Here is a 19,767-nt window from a genome sequence, read left to right as displayed (position 1 = left end):
TTACCGTGATTTGCATAAATTGGCAAACTGGACAGAAAATTTGTTTAATTCCACCATTTTGGCTTTAAAAATGATTAACAAAGAAATATCAGAAATAAGAAATGTAGTTCTTCAACATCATTATGCTTTAGATGTGATCCTTGCTTCTAAAGGTGGAATTTGTGCCTTAATTCATTCTCATTGCTGCATGTATATAACTGATCAATCAACCAATATCTCTGCTACTATTGATCATATGGAACAAATGATAGCCCATAATCCTTTGAATCCACCTGAAGGTTTTGATCCATGGGAATGGTTGTCTTCTTGGTTACCTAATGGATTATGGTTAAGAAAAATATTATTGATTGTAATTGCATGTGTTGCTGGTTTCATTATGGTGTGTTGTTGCATTCAATGCATACCCTCTTTGATTTCCCAATGCACTGCATGGTGGTACCGACCACGGCCCACCACAGGGATTACAAGAGGAATTTATGTTGCAAAGTGTAGACGTTTAGGCAATGAAGTGTACGAATTGGACTAATGGTCCCTCTTTTCCTCTAATAGTATAAACAAGAAAAGGGGATATGTGGGAAAATGATTGCTTGTACATGAGAGCATAAGCAAGGTTCTTATTGTTACAGGGTGATTTCATAGCTAGAAGCATCCTTGGAGCATGAACAGTGCGTGGACAGCTCGTGCTGTCCTATATGATTGGCTAACGTGGCATGGCCTGATCTAGTGCGAAGGTCCTTATCTGCTTGCTAGAACAAATTGCTTGGCTTGTATTTTGTATCTTTCTGATTTCACACAATAAAAGCTGTGCTGCATGAGCCCTAGCGGCGGCCATATTTCGGAACCTACTATGGTGTGAGACTGATTTTTCCTTGAATGCCGAGCTGCAACTCGACAATTCCCTCCTAGTATAGCATTTGCAGAGCAATTTTGATTGGGGCAGGGGTGGAATCTTCATCACATTTTCCCCACACAGGACCTGAGTTTGGAAAAATCATTAACTTCTGTTTTTGCTTATTCTATATATAGGCAGTGAAGGGGGGGGGCACTCTGCTGCCAAATCACTGCAACACGATCCTAAGAAAAACCTACCACATTTACCCTTCTAACAAAAGAAATCCATGGCATCAAAAATAACTAGGAATTTCAGTTTTCATAGAAAGAAACTGTCAGTCAATAACTTCCTTGCGTTTATGCTTTTCCTAGAAAGTATTAAGTGGTACTCCTCTTAATGCTTACTACAGAAATAAATATTAACATGTTTACTCTATACAAACTGTAGGTAGAAAAGATCAGAAATTGAGCTGTTATATAGAACCAGGGTGTTTCTCACTGTGCATCCTAATCCCATAAATTTTATTGCCATTGTACTTAGGAAAACAGCTGAACAGTCTTACATATGTTTGCATTGTTGTGTGCACATGTTTACTTGAAAGTAAGTCTCACTTGTGAGTTCATTAGGATCTACTCCCAATGTAAACATGCACAGGTTTGCATCCTTAGTTGCATAGTTTGGAGTCAGATTTCTCTTTCAAATCACAGCCTCCTCTCTTTTCTTTGAGAGAAAAGTAGTTAAAATGACCATTTGTGCACTGTAGCAAGTCTTCCTCAAACTGAGCCAATTGAGTTGGCATTTTCCCTGAAATAGTTACTCGTGTATATGAAATGGAAATAAGATTTACCTTTCTTCCATAGTCCATGAACATTTCCTAATGATGTCTGCGTTGCAGACAAATGATCAGAGCAAACTGTTTCCTGTTTGCTTTTAATACAATGCTGGAGAGCTGCTTACAAGAAGTCCATTGTTACAAAAACAGAAAGTATAGAATAATCAGAAGGAATATTTGAACAAATATTAATTATGAAACAGGATTTCCATACAAGAAACTACCCGTATCTGTAGCAACTTCCTGCATAGGATATCTAGGAAATAGATTGTAACAAGCTAATGGATGGTACCAAACTGTTTTTACGTAGAGGGAAACATTACAAATGTTTAACAGCTTTTACTGGCACTACTAACAGCCATTGTGTGTGTATGTATGTATGTATGTATATATATGTATGTATGTGTGTGTGTGTATACATATATATATATATCTCACACACAGAGGAAATCAAAATAATCCTCTATGGCACATTGAAGTTAGAGATTGTGACTTGTCCCAAACCACCTAATGTGAACAATATTGTATCTGTTGCACCTGAAGACTAAGAATTATGGCAGGGTGTTTGTTTGTTTTAAAAAGTTTTACATAAGCATGTGGAACCACAAGGAAATATTAATGCAGAAGCCAGGATAATGTATTTCCCAGTGCAAGTGATGCCCTTCAAAGATAATCATTTAGGCCGCAATAACATTTGCCACCCTCATAAAACCTAATGTGGGTTTTTTTTTCATTTCCCAACAATTATTGCAGGAGATTGGACTAGGTGACCCTCGTGGTCACTTCCAACTCTATAATTCTATGATTCTATTTCATTTATTATTGGTCACAATGGAACTTCATACACACATTTTTTTATACAGCTATTCCACAAGTTACATGAAATCACTTATTAAAATTTAATAAGTTTTGGGGGAAAGTAGTTGATTATATAAATATGACTGTGTGGAATATATTATTTTGAACTACATACCTACTATACAGAATTTGACAACTGGAAAACATAAATGGATTCTTCATGCCCTATGGCCAAAAGGCTACTGGTGCACTGAATGGGTAAGTGTACAACTCCATTTAATCAATGAATTGAAGATATGACTACACTTGCAATTTATGAAGGGATTGCTTATAGACATAGACTTTGCATAGACAAGTATAGTGACATCTGGAATGCTATTATACAAAATATAGTGGGATATATATATATGGATAATAATAATATGTATACTTTAGATAATAATATATGGAATTGTAATTGTTAAATTTTATAATGTTGTAGTATACCTGCTCTTTAGTTTTATTTAGTTCAATTTAAAAAAACAAGTTATAGAAATCACAACCAGGCCTGGATTTTTTAAATGGTAGCTCTAAGCCAGGGGCAAGGGCATCTGGTCCTTCAGATGCTGCTGGACTACAGCTCACATCATGCCTGAACACTGGTGATGCTACCTGGGCCTGATGGGAGTTGGAATCCAACAACATCCAGATACTCACAGGCTCCCTATCCCTGAATGAAGCAAAAATAAAAGAAATGAATTTTGAGCCAAAAAATTAGTTCCACTGGCATTGCTATTGCCTTTTCCTTTTAGGTCAGGAATCCAACTTCCCTGTCTTTTTTAAAAATTCCACCTGTTACAGATACAGGGTGAGCATCCATTGTTAACCTGATAGCTTGTTAAGGTCAGGAGAAGCAGCTGTTACTGCATCAAAATAAAACAATAAAAAGAGATGATGATGATGATGATGATGATGATGATGATGATTTATCTATACCCCACCTTTCTGGCTGGGGTGACTTCCTGATACCTGGAAATCTTTCTCCAGGTTTTGAAATGTGATGCTATCAGAGTTTAGAATAACACCCTGCATATAGTGTATGGGGTAGAGAAATGGTTTGGAGACAGGTTTAAAATAGTTTAAACAGGAGGGGGAAAAGAGTTTTTAAGAGCTGTGAGTTAACTTGGCGCTCTTTCTGGAAATGTGATGTACAGATATCGGGGAGATGACTGCTGCTTTTAGGAGTTGGCCAGGTTCCAATAGCTTCTGCTTGTAAGTAAAAACAAACAAACAAAGAATTTTCATCCAAGGGAAACAAAACTCTATCGTATTTCCTGAGATGATGTGACTAGCATGTGCATCATTCCTAAACATGCATGGTTACAACTGACCATTTTGTATGTTTTCTGGAAATCTGTTGTGTTTTCCTTTATGTTCCTTTATGGGCTAGCATAATTTAAAATCTATCCTTAAACTTGACTTTGATACCAATCTGTCCTGCACTTCCCAAAAGACAAGCAGAAACATAAAACATTCACGCCATTAATTGTACTACAAATTGAATACGTACAAATTTTATAAGGCTTTGCTTTAAAAGCACAAGCTGTTATAGGGCAGTGATGGATTCAAAATGATCCACTGCTTCTAATTGTCTTGACTGGACCAAAAATGCCAGAAGGTTTTTCCTCTAACAATTAAAACAAAAGGATGTGTATGCATTCCCCATATCCTGAGTTGCTTGTTAGTGCTGCAGGAGTGAAGGGGGTGTCACTGGATATTTTCCCAAACTTATTGCTTCCCTAGTAACAAGTCATGTGCTCTCCATCCCTCCTCCACCTTATTGCCAAGGGTCAAAAAAACAAGAGTTTGTGCCAACTCCTGTTTAAGAAGGATTGTACTTCAGGGCCGCCAAATACAACTTCTAACAAGTACTGCCATGCATGCGCCTGCACTTCTTGCACATTGTGCAGGTTGCGTATGTGCAACCAACTCAGGGCAGCTTGCAGCAGATATACAATGACTCCCACAAATCAGTGCTGCTGCAGAGAGTCGTGAGGACTCCTGCTATAAAGGAAAAGGAAATGAAGAAAAGCTTGCAAGAAAGTAAAATCTCACAGTTCAGTGTGGACGGAAGAGTGCTGTTATTTCCTCATCAATGAAGTCCTGATCATGAAGACAGCCAATGGTTTCAACATCCCTCTGCCTGGTCCCTTGAGTCCACGATCATCCCAGGGAGCAAGCAAGGAGCTCAGACAGCAGACTCCCCTGAACTTCACTGTTCCAGTGACTGAAGAAGCCTCTGCTCACATTCACAGCCTGCTAGCAGGTGGAGCCGTTTGCCTGGGCTGCGGCCAGCTCACTCGCTCTCACCGAGCAGAGGCGGATTAGCCGGCAGCCGCTTGCCTCTTTATAGAGGCGATAAAGAAATGAAGCAATCCGGACAAAGGCACGAGAGGGGAACTGTGCCGCTCAGGTTGATGACAGAGTTTTCCCCCGGCTGCTAGATGGGCAGGTTGAGTCCGGAGTCTGATGCGAGTGCGGAGGTGAAATGCCAAGGACAGGCAGCTCTGGATATGGGAGAGGAGTGGGGTGGGAAGGCAGAAGCCGGGGTGCGGATTTGGACAGCTGAGGCAGGCCGCATAACGTGCCTTACTACTGTATTTCAGATGAATTGATCCAGTCTAAGGGATCACTGCCCTCGTCCCCTACTCGCAAGTCAGAGGAATTCGAATTACTGACATCCTCATGTATAACATGAAATAAAATTCTGTTAATATTTCCCACTGCTATTTAGCCAGCTCTGGCGTGAGCTCTCAAACGGGGGGGAATGTATTTTAACTAGTCAGCGTTAGTCGTTAAGGCGCTATTGGGTATTTTGTTGCTTTTAATCAGCCTTAAATGTGTGTACGAGGGAGAGGGGGTGATAAGTGTGCACAGAAGGGTGGAGCTCACGAGTGTGTGTGTGTGTGAGAGAGAGAGAGAGAGAGAGAGAGAGAGAGAGAGAGAGAGAGAGAACAGTTGTGAGGAAGCGGTTTGGGAGCGCGACGCGTGTGCGCTGCTACCGCCTTGCGATCCCCTTGAGGTATGGCAGTCGGTGGCGCAGCACGCGCTGCAGGGAGCGGACTCTGTGCAGGCCCTGAAGGAGGCAGGAAAGGTCAGGTGTGGAAGGAAACGAGTTCTGATTAATCACCCTCACCTCCTTCTGAAGGATTTGCGGGCGCCTCAGCGGAGTATAATAAATATTAAGGTATGATTAGGATAGTGTTGGCGGGTAAGGCACGGCTATAATCGATACAAGAGAGACAGGTAAAAGAAGCGGGGAGCTGGTAGACCCTGCGAAGTGGAAACGCGCGCGCGCAAGACAATATCGTGAGGGAACGAAACCCAAGAGCGGGAAGGGGAAGAAGCCCCTCGGGGAGACTCTGGTCGTCGCCACAGGAAGGCCTGGCACTGCGAACGTGCCCAACCACGACAGAGGGGCCGTCGCTTTACTGCGGCTGACACGCGCCTGCGCGCGCGCTCTCCCGCCAGGCACGTGCCTCCAGCGGCAACAGGCGGGGCGAGCAGAGGCGCGCGGCGAGCGGGCAGGCTCGGCCCAGGGCTCGTGGCGGTTCGCGAGCGCCTGCTTGCCGGCCGGGCCTGGACGAAAGAGGTTGGGCGAGGCCAGGTCTGCCAGGATAGAAATTTATCGCCTTGGGGTAGACGGGGAGAGAAGAACGGGAACGACTGCAAAGAGGCCTCGCTTGGTCCGCCTCGCCTGGGAAAGGAAAAGCGAGCCTCCTGGGCGAGAGGGAAGCCGTGCGTGGCTGCCAGCCTGCAAAAGGCGCCCGCTGTGTGGCTTTGCGGGTCTCTTCGGGGTATTTATACGCGTGCGCTGCCTCCAAGGAGCATCCAGCTGCAATCCTATATGCGCAGTTGCCCGGGAGTAAGTTCTACTGAACTCGGTGGCCCATACTGCGGAGCAGGCGCGTTGAGAAAAAGCATGCACTGCAGTGGCCAAGGCTGCCTGGCGAGCTTCCTCACTAGGATGCGAAGAAGTTTCGCAAGGAGCCCATCAGCTACAGAACCCCAATGTCCCAAGGAGGGACAAGGATGTAAGATGGGGCATAGAATGCAGGTCGTCGTACCCGACAAGTTGTATGTGTGCATGTAAATATAAGCTCTACATGTTAACAACATTTCCCCTAGATGCTGGTTCTCTCTGTCAGAAAATGTTGATATGTAAAGTGGACCTTACATCTCCATAGCTAACAGAATTTTTGATACACAGTAGTTCCCACTGTATATATATTGATATTAGTTGCGGGGAGTAGAGTCCCCTAATAGTCCTGGGTACCAATAATTTCTTAAATTAGTAAATGTAGATTACTAAATGCTTGAAGTCTTCACCCAGGTGTGAGACAGTTTAGCAGTGTAGAAATGCAGGCTGAATCAGTTTCCTAGCCAGGAATTACCGGTACCTGGGGAGAAGAACCATAATGCAGTAAACGGAAGGCAATGCGTGATTGACACAAACAGTTACCCTGTGCTGAAGCAGAAGAGTATGAGCCCTTCCTCCCGTGAGGGGATGGGGCACAGATACAATGGCCAAGATTAGGATTTCAGTGTTTGATGATGTAAACTGGGAGGGGGAGTTCCAAGTGCACAGTGATGGTAGCTGAAGGGGAAATTGTAGCCTTTTTTTTTTTTTAAGAGGCCTTTTAAAATTTGAAAAGCCAGGCAGGAGGAGAACTTTGAGCAGGCTGGCAGAGGCAAGCTGGAAGAGATAGACAGAGGTGGTGCTTTGGGTGCCTTTTAATCCAATGCGGTGCTCCTGCAGGAAGCAAGCCCCTCCTGAGGTGTGAATGCTGGAAACTCCTTCAGTAGTTGACTCAGGGGTAAATAAACCATATTTCATAAATACACTACAGCCTCCGTTATGCCTCCTTTCCGAAGGAAACACAAACCCCGGTTAAGTGCCAGGACCCCTAAAATCTTGTGCACCGCTCAGGAAAGACTGGGTTGGCCGGTAACAATATATATACACTCTGACTGCTCCTACATAAACTAAAATGTATGTGTGTCAGCATCACATATTTTAATTTAAACATTATTTTAATGGTTCTTTCATTATGGGAAAATATGAAGGTCATTACTGTGATTTTTAGCGTTGCAGTTAAAAGGTCTTCCGAGGAAGCAGATGCAACAATAGTCACTATTTTCCTATTTTTCTTTTAATTTCTGTGCACTTTTTGTGTTATTTTTTGTGTGGTACTGTTTGTGATATGCATTGCTGTACTAATCCTGCAGCACAGAACTCTCTGCATGTTCACATGCAAATAAATCCTACGGAGTCCAATAGGGATTACTACCAAGTGTGCAGAGGATCGCAGCCCTGATTTCTAAAATGAGAGCTGCTACAGCTCAAACTTCCCTGAAAGATACATCCATTTGGTTGGAAGCCTTATCTCTACTCCAGGTTATCTGGGGCTTTTGTCTGAAGACCACTTCACAGATGGGGTTTTTCTGATATAGAAATAATTTGCATCTACTGAAAAAAATGTGTAGACCCAAAGAATTCACAAGTATCAATTTTTCAGTTTTTGGAAGCTGCTTGCACTGTGACTTCCAAACATGTCGAAACACGGCAAACTAAACAAACTAAACAAGTAGTTTATACAATATGTATAAATGGGTGCCAGAGATTGTGTGGTGGTTACTACATTGATATCTCTGCATAGAAAAAAATGTCCTGTAACAACTTCCAGTAATCACTGTAAAAATGCTGCAGATTCAAAGGCAATTACGTCACATATTTCAAACCTGGCCTTGGCATTAAATAGCTATTATATTTACATATGGTCACTTCGGGAGTTAATCATCTTCATCTATGAGTGCATGTATCAGTGTACATTTCTTTTTGTGTCTTCTTCTGTCAGTATGCAAGAGTGGATTCATGATAATGTTGCATGATGTGTATTCCATATATTCATCTACCTATCGTGGTTGGTATGTTCTTTATCTATATGGTGAATATGTCCCAGGAATAATGTGTGTGTATACATCTGAATGTATATGTATCACATTGTGTTTGTTTATTCTACATAACATCTGAAGTTTATGCCTATCAATATGTGTATGCTTGTATCTCTCACTGTGAATGAATAGGTAATTATGCTGTCATTTTTAATGCAGTCACAGCTAACTACAGGGTCACACCTCCCACCTTGACCTTCCACAGATATCTGCCACTCCTTTGCCATTGCTTTACCATTCACTTCCTAATCTGCCTGCCCATCTTCTGTCTCCAGTCAGACTTTGTACAAGTTAATTCGTAATTTTATTGCCGTCCTAACCCCATCTGTTTTCCGTAACATGTTGCAATGGCATCCAACTTGGGCTGCTTTAACAGGAAAGTAGACAAATTCATGGAGGATAAGGCTATCAGTGGCTATTAGTCCCAATAATGGCACTCATAGTTCAGGTATCAGCCTCTGTATGCCTGTGAATGCAAACTTGGGGGGATCATGAGTGGGACAGTGAAGTTGCATTAATGTCCTGCTTGTGGGATTAGCATAGGCAACTGATTGGCCGCTGTGGGAATACACTTTTGGACAAGCTGGGACTTTAGTCTGATTCAGCAGAGCTCTTATGTTTTGAAGCCTCTTTGAAGTTCACCAACCCACATACCAAATTAACAGCAGGCATCCAATGAATTGGAATGGGAAAAGAACGAAGGTCCAGATTATTAACCAGATTATTCCAGATCCAAGGATAGAAGTGGCTTTGTATGCCTTTCCCACATAGCCAAGTTGCCCAAGCTATTTGGGAACCATACTGTGATTTGAGAGGCCTACATTTTGTTGGATGTATTCTGTTGTTGGTTGATTGTACTACTTGTACACTGATTCAAGCAAGAAAAGTAGCAAATAGTGGTGGCATGAAGTAGAATAGATTAAAGAGGTGGCTGAAAATACATTTAATCAATGTTTGAAGAGAACTGAAGAAGTCAAACTGTGCACCTGAGTATAGAAGACCTGGAGCTGCTGCTCCCCTTCCCTTGTTTGGACTTCCCTATGTTTGGACTGCTTTGGAACTGGAGAATTTAGAGGCTAATGGCATTTTCACAGATGAGGCTCTGGATACCTTTAAATCGGATTCCTTCCAATGCATCATTTGTGAGCATTATTAAAGCAAAGCAGGAGAGAATCCTAGTGAGTAACATTACCTCTCACGATGCACAATTTGCATTTCAGCCTTCCTGTCCTATTTGCCTGAATAGGTGATTGCTACTGATGGAGATAGAAAGCAGGAAAGGCCAGTTTTAAAATTGTGTGTCCATTCTAGTTTGTGAAGATGTGGGGAAAGGTGCATTAAGTGTCCTGTGACCACTGCAACCTGCATTCTAATCATATATAGAGATATTTTCACACGTGAAGCTTAAATAAGTTTGCATTGAGTCTAAAACTCAGACCTTGGTAAGAATGTGCATCCAGTTTCCTTTCTGCGTTCTAAGCTTCTCACGCCACATTCACTTCCTATGACACAAATAATAGGAGAGAGTTCCAAACTATATTTTAAGCGCCTCATCGAAACGTCTACATTCGTGCATTGGAATGACAAGCGAAACGCAACCGAGAATCACTGGAGAACCGAAGGAGCAGCTCAGGTGCATCGAGGAAAGTTCTCCGCAAGGCAAGCGCATCGCTCGAGGCCACCCATCCGCCGCCCGGTGCGGCGGCCACTGCGCGGGATCTCCGCAGCGCTGCCCAGCCCCGCCTGCTTGCCCCATGCGCGGCCTGCATGCCCTCGAGCAAAAGACGAAAAGCGCCCGTCCGCTCGCGGGATCCTTCCCGGGGCGTGCTGCGCTCTCAAGTCCGCGCCCTGCGCTCCGCTGCGATCCTAAGGAAGGGATCTCTCCGTAGTCGAGGTGCCCCCGGCGAAGGGGGCGTGGGAAAGGCAGCCGGCGCTTCTACGGTCCCGCCAAGCGCTCGGCAGTCCGCTCCGTCCCGCCAGCCGCGAACGCTTCTTGGCGGGAAAGCCCGAAGGGCGGGACGAGGGCACGGGTCCAACCCCGGTCCCCTGGCGCCGAAGCAGTGCCGCAAGGCAGGGGAGGAGGGAAGGAGGCGCCCGGCAGCAGCAGCAGCCCCGCGAGCAGCGCGCACACCTGCCCGAGCCGAGGGAGGGAGGGAGCCCCGCCCTTTCCGAGGCAGCTAGCCACGCCCCCTCTGGCCCGGCACGCGGGCCCCGCCCCTCGCGCACACGCCCGCCCGCGCGCTCTCCCCGCGCAGGTAAACTTTAGACTCCCACTCGCGGCGAGGGGGGCGCAGGCCGATGTCACCGAGATCCTGCGCTATTTATAGACGCGCCAGGCAAACGTGGCGGGAGGGGGATCTTCCCTCGCCCCCGCCCCTCCTTCCCTCGCCACCAAGGGCCGCCCGCCTCGCCGGGGACGGGAGAAGAGCGCCGGAGGAGCCGCCCGCCTGCCCAACGCTCCCGGGGGACCGAGGAGGAGGAGGAAGGAGCCTCCGCTCCCCTCGGGGGCGCCAAGAGGCGCGGCAGCCTCCGCCGCCCGCCTCACCCCGGCGCGGTCCTTCGCCACCCGTCTCGCCCACAGGCAGCCCGAGGGGGTGTGGTAGGCGCGGACGGAGCCAGGCCACCGGGCCCAGCGCCGTCCGTTGCTCCACGCTGCCGGCTTCGCCGTTGGCGGCCGTGATTCCCCCCCCCCACCCGCCTAGGAATGCGAGCAGCCTCTCGCGGCTGCGGGAACGTGGGCAGCGCGGGGAGGCCGGCGGGGGCCGCGGGCAGGGAGCTTGGGGAGCCCCTCGGGGGGCGAGCCAGAGGGGCCTGGAAGTTCAGTCCTTTCCACCCCCGCTCCGAAGGTGGCCATAGAAAAAGCCCCTCTGAGCCGCTGGGCTGGGGTGGAAGGAGGCACGGGGGCCCGGGGAAGCGGGGGCGAGGACCGGTCCGGAGGGGCAACCCAAGCGGAGGAGAGGGCAGCCCCCGCGGCTGGATGGCGACTCAAATTAGCGCCCTGGCTGGCGTTTCTCCTCAGGCAGCAACAGCAGCGCCTCGCCATCCACACCCACTCGCGAGAGAGCCCGTCCTCCTTTGTCTTGCCACCATCTTACGGAAAACGAGCCCGTCCAATTTCTCTCGTGCCTACACTGGGGGGATGTGTGTCGCGTAGGCACCGCCGAGCAGCCAGAGAGCCATTTTGCATCTAGCGAGGAGCAGTTCGCTCGCGAACGCGTGTGTGAAGTGGGCGGGTGGGGGGAGAGAGAGACAGAGAAGCTCCATGGCTCGATCAGAGAGGAGGGGTGGAAGAAGACGGAGACCTCGGGGGTGAAAACCACCAGCCAGAAATGCAAACCCGAAGCAGCCTTAAATAAATAAATAAGACCATCCTAGCATGCAGTGGGTTTTTGCAGCCTGTCTCCTGGCGGGCTTGGACGTGGAGCAGCCCTCCTGCACCTGCCCACTCCCTGGGCCGCCTGCTCTGCTCCTGCCCCTTCTCTTGAGGGCAAGCCCCCTGGCGGCCAGTGGCCAGCAGCCCGTCCCGGGAGAAGCCGCCTCGCTGCATCAGGCCTCCCCCCGAGCTCCAGGGCCTGCTGCTGCTGCCGCTGCTGCCACCGCTGCCTGCCACGCTCCAGCCAGACTGAATGCACCATCTTGCCAGCCCACTACCATGTTGCACACTTCGATTGGCCGCCGGGGGAGGGCGAGGAGGCGGCTGCCCCAGCGGCTCGCCAAGGCCAGGGGACTCGGGCATGCAGGGGAAGAGGCAAGTCCATCTTGATCCTGTCCTAGACACCTGCCTCCTGCCCCACCCCCCCCACCCCCTTTGCAAGCGCCAGAGGAGCCGCGACACCGTCGTGACAGGCGGGAAGCTGCCGTGGGGGGGGGCGGCGGCTTGCCTCCTTTTGCTCCATCTCATCTGAAGAGCCAAGCGAAGGAGGAATCAACATGTCTGCACTGCTCCCCATCTTAAAATTGTACCTGCTCTCCGAACAGCATGGCTGGCTCTTTTGTGAGCTTGAGCTACTGCTGCTGGGCGGGTGGTTCGTGCCATTCGTACAAATGAGCCCCTAAACATGAGTTGCTACTTTTCCATGGCAGATTTTCTCTTCCCCACCCCCGCCACCCCCTCTTCACCTTTCCTGCAAAGAAAGAGAGAGGCGAAGTCCTTTCCCCCCCTCCTACCTTGGTTTGTAGAAGCAGAACCTCTAGGCGGACAGATTAAGGGAGTGAGCATGTTGGGAGTATCCAGTCTCCTCTTCTTGCTTGCATATCCACATAAGAAGAATGAGGTTTGGGGAGCAAATGGGGAGGGGGCGATGCAAGATGTTTCTAATTGGAGGGGGAGAAAAATCTTTTACTTGCAAGAAGGCTTGGCTTTGGCAATCTTTGTGTCTTGAAGCGGTGCAAATGTAAAACGAGGTTGAGAGAGGGAGGGAGAGAGAGATCGGCTTCGAAGATGAATCAGACCGTGTGGAGAGGAGGGTCATAAAATGCAGGATCCATAGAGATCATTAAAAAAAAACAACACCAAATCGTGATGGTTCTTCTAAGGATGCAGATAATACAATAGAAATATATAAATATATATTCCTGTGAGCCCTAGTAGAAGGGGCTGGCTCTGGCTGTCGCGGATGTCGGTGCTGGTCCTCTGAGAAGCATGATTATTCCCCAGGCGTCCCCTCCTGAAAAGGAAAAAAGGGGGAGAGGGTCGGTATTGAGCTGGCTGCGAGAAAGACCGAATCGCTCCCGTAGCGAGGCACTAGCACGTTTCCAAGAATGGCAAGGAAAACGCATTTCCCCACATCAGCCCCCACTAAAGGAATGGCCAACAGCTGGCACGGCTCTATAAATATTTCAGAGATGCTCTAGCTGTGCCGTTGCTGGGACGGGCACCGAGGCGAACTGGAGAAACGGGCGAGCGAGAAACCACCGAGAGAAGGAACCCCGTAACGCGCGCACACACACACACACGTACACACGAGCGCGTGCGCACGACAGCCAGCCCCCCACTCGCGAGGAGCATTTCGCTGGCGAGCAAGTGCCGTTCCCAACCCCATCTGCATTGCTGCTGACATGTCGGCGGTCGCTTCCCCACCCCCCACCCCTCCTCCTCAACCCACCGCCACCCCCAACCCCCGGGAATGAATGGAGGAATGAATGAATGGGAGGCGGGCGGGCGGGCGGGGGTCTCCGGTCTGAGCAGCGAGGCTGCATTTGGCTGCTCTGGGAAGGTGGCGGGGAGATGCACACGCGCCGTTGGCGGGCACGCGGGGCTGCTGCCCAGCGCCCATCACCTGCAACGTGTGTCTACGGGAGCAATGGCAGCAGCAGCAGCTTCATCTCCGGCAGCCCCTTCCCCGCCGTCCCTCGGTTACCTGTTAGCTAGGCGTTGTTGCATGCAGGGGAGGCGGATCGAGACACGGGCTGCTTAGGGCACGGTCTTCCCAATCCCAGCTGAAAAAGCAACGAGCCATCGTGCGCTAGAGGAGAAGAGCCCATTACGTACCGGCAAGAGCCTCTTCCCACGAGCAACAACTGGCAAGTCCACGGGGGAGCTGCCTGGGCTGGGGTGGGTGTGTGGTTTTTTTCTTTTTCCTTCCCCCACTCACTCCCTCTCTCTCTCTCTCTCTCTCTCTCCTCCTTTTGGGGAGGGGGGCAGAGGGTCAGTGCAGATGGACCACGCTCGGGTCCGCGCAGCTCACACGCGGGGTCTTCTCGGAACGGGCGAGCGATCGCGGCTCAGCGCAATCCGGAAGAGATGCCCGCGCGCATCGTCGTCCTCTGCAATCATAAATAACAGGAAAAATTAATCCCACGGAATTCCTCGGAGGTGTTGCTGGCGGTGAAAGGAAAGGAAGGTGAAAACCATGGCGAGAGAGAGAGAGAGAGGAGGAGGAGGGGGTGGGAGGAACCAAGGAGCCACGTCTCACGTTAGGTGCGCTCTCTGGGGCGCAAGGCAAAATGCTCCTGGGGACCCAAGGGGGGAGCTGGGGCGGTGGGCCGGGGAGGGTCACTCCCAGGCGCCCGCCTACGAAGTCTCCAGCATTCACACGCATCCACGCAATGAATCTGGTTCTGTACAAGTGTGTGCGCGTGTGTGTGTGCGCGCGCGTTCAGCCTCGAAATGGAGGCGGAGGAGGCATTTCTTCTTCTGGGCCTGGCTTCCTCGCCTCGCTTGCTGAGCCACTGGCTGAGACAGCTGCCAACGTCACGTAGCCCGAGGGCAGAAGCGCCGGCTTCGCCCAGCCTCTCAGCGCCTCCTACTGGCGACAGCGGAGAACCGCGAGCGGCGCCAGCGAGCGGGATTGGGGGGCAATCGGTGACCTCAGCCAGGCTGGGCCTCCGCTCGCCATCCCGGAGAAAACTTCCCTTCTAGAGAGCTTCTCAGGTTGTTGGCGAGGAAAGAGCCTCACTGAGGTTTTCCTTCTTGTCTTCCTTCCCCGCGGGGCTTGCTGCTGGTGGAGCTTCCCTAGCGCCGATCCCGAGTTCAGTGAAGAAAGGCAGGCGGTGGGGAGGCCAGCAGGAGACCCAGGCGGCTATTCTGCAATTAAGGCCGGCACATTCATGGCCACCCTCAAAATTAAGTAGCCAAGCAGTGGGGAATAAAGCTGAAAAGACTCAGGCCCCTTCCCCACACGGAGGTTCCACTCTCCCCAAATGAAACATAGCAGTAGCATTTAGGCAAAAGAGCTCTGGATCTGAGCATCCTCACACATGTGGAAAACTTCTTCCCACACCTCTGGATTGTATTATTACCATTATTTATTAACTTTGTATACCACCCTTCATCTGCAGGTCTCAAGGCGGTTCACGCAATAAAACAAGATAAAAACAATAAATCCATGTAGACCATATTAGTTAAACAAAAGTAACTGCCATCCCTTCATAGTCTGTAGGGCTGCACACTCAAAATCACTGACTATATAGGAATTTCACCTTCATCCATAATATGCACTTCAAAGGTGCAGAAAGTTCACCTGCCAACCAGTCTCTAATCAGCATAACTGGGTGCCTGTGACTATGGGATGGGTCCACACAGGCCCCTGAGATTTCCAGTACACACAAACACACACACCTCAGTGCTACACACTCTTTTCAGTAGATTTAGACACACCAAGCTCTGTACAGGATTGAGCCCCCCAAGATCGCTAGTGCTTCCCCCACATATAGAACATGTTTTGTGACCCAAGATCTACACACGGGTATCATCCATATGCTCACCTTTCTTTCTTTCTTTCTTTCTTTCTTGTACCACCCCTCATCCAAAGACCACAGGGCAGTTAACAATATAAAAATACAAAATGGTAACACAAAATACATAACAAAACGAAAACAAACCAATAACCCCCACACCCACAAACACATTTAAAAGGCCATAGAATGTTTAATCTGCCAAAGTTCTGGTGACAGAGAAACCTTTTCACTTGGTGCCTGTTCCACCGTGTCACGTTACACCGGCGCAATCACACGTGTCAGGCACTTCGCATTTGTGTGCGCATGAAGTTAGAGGCCAAAAGCCATCAGTTATGAAGGAGGGGTGGGTGGCCAAAAGGGTCAACTTCCAATTGGAGAGGATCTTGAATGGTTCACTCAGTTTGCAAATTAATAGAAAACTATTTAGCACCAGACCAGGACTCCACATGAGTTAGGCAAGGCAACAAAGCAGCACCTTCCTTGTCCTGGCAGACAAAAGCTTTTTTAAGAGGGCAAGGTTCTTAGTCTTGATTCTGGTTTTGCTCATTTCATTTTTCAAGATCTCTGTTATGGTAATATTTTTTCTTCCAGAAACTAAGAAGGTGATGGGACATTTCCAAGGAATCCTGCTACAAGGAACAGACAGACACCAGGAGTGGCAACTCAGCCCCACAACTGTGGGTGTCTGGGGCCGTGGGTGCCATGCAGAGTGCATGGCCCTGGCACTGAAATTTGTGGGTGCTGGCTCCTTCATGGATAATTTATTTTTCCCCAAAATTTTAAAACAAACACAAATCTTATCTATACCTAATCTTCATAACATTATTAGGTGACTTCCTCTAATCCTCCTGGCTGAATTTCAGTGTATATCATTGTAACAGTTTTCCAAAATTAACTTAATCAGTTAACATCATTCTTTCTTTTCATTTTGACTTTAAACATTTTATTCTCTAACATCACCTATTTAAATCCTAGGCCTGTCTGGTATTTGCAAGTATTACCAGTTAAGTTATCTTAGCATATTTAACGAAATAGTCTTTAAATTTCATCCATTCCCTCTGGTACTCCTCCTCCTTCTGGTTGTGGACTCTTCCAGTCAGGTCGGCTAGCTCCGAAAAGTCCATCATCTTCATCTGCCATTCCTCCACTGTTGGAACTTCTTGTGTTTCCCAATTCTTAGCTAACAAAATTCTAGCTGCAGTTGTGGCATACAAAAACAATCTTACATCTTTCTTGGGCAATTCCAAACCTATTATTCCAAGAAGAAAGGCCTTTCTTAATAAATGTATATTTCAACATTTTTTTCAATTCATTATAAATCTTCTCCCAGAAGTCTTTCACCTTGGGGCAGGTCCATCACATATGATAAAAGGTACCTTCTTTTTCTTTACATTTCCAGCATAGATTATCACTATTATATCTTTGCTAATTTTACAGGAGTTAAGTACCATCTACAGTGGTACCTCGGGTTACATACGCTTCAGGTTACAGACTCCACTAACCCAGAAATAGTATCTCAGGTTAAGAACTTTGCTTCAGGATGAGAACAGAAATTGCGTGGCTGCAGCCCAGCAGCAGTGGGAGGCCCCATTAGCTAAAGTGGTGCTTCAGGTTAAGAACAGTTTCAGGTTAAGAACAGACCTCCAGAACAAATTAAGTACATAACCAGAGGTACCACTGTATACATCATTTTCATAATATTTTCCTTTAACACCATACATGCAGTGAACTTGACCCCTTTTCTCCACAACCTTTCACAATCTTCAAACATTATGTTATGACCCACATCTCTTGCCCAATCTATCATCCACAGATTTAACTTTTTCATCCTTTGTATGCCACCACAACAATAAATTATACATTTTAGGCAAGTTTTTAACTTTAGAGTCCAACAACTCCGTTTCCAGCTTAGTTTTTTCCTTCATGGGGAATTTTGTGGGTGCTCGGGCACCCAGGGTCCCAGGGAATTGGCACCTATGACAGACATTGACTCAGGATGTAGCCTAAAATGTGGAACATGCTGCAGGGGTAGTTCTTTGTGTTTTCAACAAATAATTAAATAACCTTCAGTCACTATTTTCAAAAGCAGATTGTCAGCAGGGTCAATTTGACACAGCAGACACTGTTGTCACTTGGTCATCACACATCCCCCTAGAAAGCATCTGTAACATGTCACTGTAAACAAGATGGAGACATTAAGCAGAAAGCTAGAACTAATCATAGCTCCCAATGTGTCCCACTTTACTAACCAACATGCAGCTCTCCTTCAAACATTATGATGTTCACTGAAAGATGAATAAGTGGAATGGGCTGGCAAACTCATGACAAGAGGTATGAGACAGGCCCAATAGGCAAGGCGGCGAGGAAGCACTCTTTAACAGGCTAGTGGTGGGGCTGCAGCTCCTACTTTTCAAGCCTGGGCTTTTGCCATAACAAGGAAGAAGCTGTTGGGGTAGAAGAACTCTTAATTATAATGTGTTGGGGGGTGGGGGTTGTTGTTGTTTTTTGAATACATACTACATCCCTGCAGTACCATGGCAGAACAGGCTTACAATATATGTGTACAGCAGTTTAGGACATTATTTTAAAACAAAGCTCTTTTGCACTGTGTGCAGTGACATGTCTTAATTTACACCTGCGATCACCGCAATGGCATATTTATTAGGCAGCAAGGTCTGTAATTATTGACTGTCACCACTGCTCCACACCTGGAGCTCCTGTCTTCTGAGTGCCACACTGAACCATAGCTACACTTTTGCTTTCTCAAGGAGGGTAAAGCAATCTGGACTTCTTTTTTCCAACATTTCCATTGCCTATATATATATTTATTGTGTGGTTCTTTATTTCTTTATTTTCATGTGTTCAAAAGTATGAGGTGCACATTATGATCCTCATTGCATGCTGTTGGCCCTACATAACTGTCTGATTACCTAACTTGAGTCAGTACATAAAGATTTTGATTTTCCTAACTGCTTTAAGTTTATTTATGAGTGTATGAGAGAGAGAGAGAGAGAGAGAGAGAGAGAGAGAGAGAGAGCTATTATATAAAATAAATTGCAGAAAGACATTTTGATTGTTACCTTTCCAAAGGCAGGAGCCATTATAGCTATGCAAGAGGTTTGAATACATATCAGAAGGACCAATGTGTATGTAAGTATAATAGGGAAATGGTTAAAGGAAATTATGTGGGTTATGGCACTGGGGTGGTGGTGTTATTAAATAAATTAAAAACTAACTGCTCCACTGCCACAATTATGAAAGTAGACCACTGAGTTAGTGCTATTAGCATGAGTAAGGCTTGCGGGCTTTGACCACAGGAAAATTTAGGATGAAAAGGAAAATGAGATTAAGAGGATATATATAATAATAAATGGCATAGAAAGACCAGTAGGCTGCAAGAAAAGGTTTGTGGTGAAATTTAAAGAAAAATAGATATAACAAAACCTCAGTCGTGCAACCTATAATTTATGCATGAAATTAACTGACAAAAAAAAGAATGATTAGAAAAATACTAAGATTTTTCAAAAAGGGTTGAGAAAGTATAAATGAGACTCATACAGAACAGGGTAGGCAGAATAAAGGTAGTTTGGAGCAGTGGCGTAGCGTGGGGGGTGCAGGGGGGCCCGGCCACACCGGGTGCAACATCTGGGGGTTAGGGTTAGGGAGTGCAAATTACTTGCCTTGCCCCGGGTGCTGACAACCCACGCTATGCCACTGGTTTGGAGAATACTGCTGCTGTTTTAAAGCTTGATCACTTTTATGATTGTTGGACATTTTTCTATAGTATGATTATAATGCACAGTGGTTGTGGTTGTTTTTTAATGCTGGTGCATATTCATCTGACAATTAGCCACTTTCAGAGATACTTCAAACTTGCTGAATTAGACAAACGATTAGCTCACTCTTCAGTTACAATTAATTAGCTTTTGCCCTCTGTGGGAATAGTGTTAGAAAAGTGCAGCCCACACAACTTTCCAGACACTTGCCAGGAACGGCATTGTGGGCTTGACTTTTTGTTTACTAAAGAACAACTGGAAGGATTTGGATCCGAACCATGGTTTGGAGGAAGACTCTGCTTCAGCTGTTGCACTCCCTGTCTAGCTTGGGGTTGCCATATGTCCAGAATTTCCTG

The 19,767-nt window shown here is 47.2% G+C and overlaps 1 protein-coding gene across 10 annotated transcripts in view; it reads right to left on the bottom strand.

Moving 5' to 3' along the window:
- Nucleotides 1–19,767, bottom strand: part of GRIN2B (glutamate ionotropic receptor NMDA type subunit 2B) — a 287,257-nt gene that overhangs the window by 247,146 nt on the left and 20,344 nt on the right. For 4 of the 10 annotated variants that reach the window (XM_083698538.1, XM_083698541.1, XM_083698542.1 and 1 more), the window contains 2 exons: nucleotides 17,885–18,079; nucleotides 12,624–13,123 (listed from right to left, as the gene is read on the bottom strand). The gene's annotated coding sequence lies outside the window, so the exon portion shown is untranslated. The other 6 variants (XM_083698544.1, XM_083698546.1, XM_083698545.1 and 3 more) reach the window with 5 other exon arrangements.

The sequence above is a fragment of the Podarcis gaigeae genome (genome assembly GCF_964106915.1).
Source record: "Podarcis gaigeae genome assembly, chromosome: 10".
Classification (NCBI taxonomy): Eukaryota; Metazoa; Chordata; class Lepidosauria; order Squamata; family Lacertidae; genus Podarcis; species Podarcis gaigeae.
The sequence above is the reverse complement of the archived record's forward strand: the minus strand, read 5'-3'. Positions and strand labels throughout refer to the sequence as shown.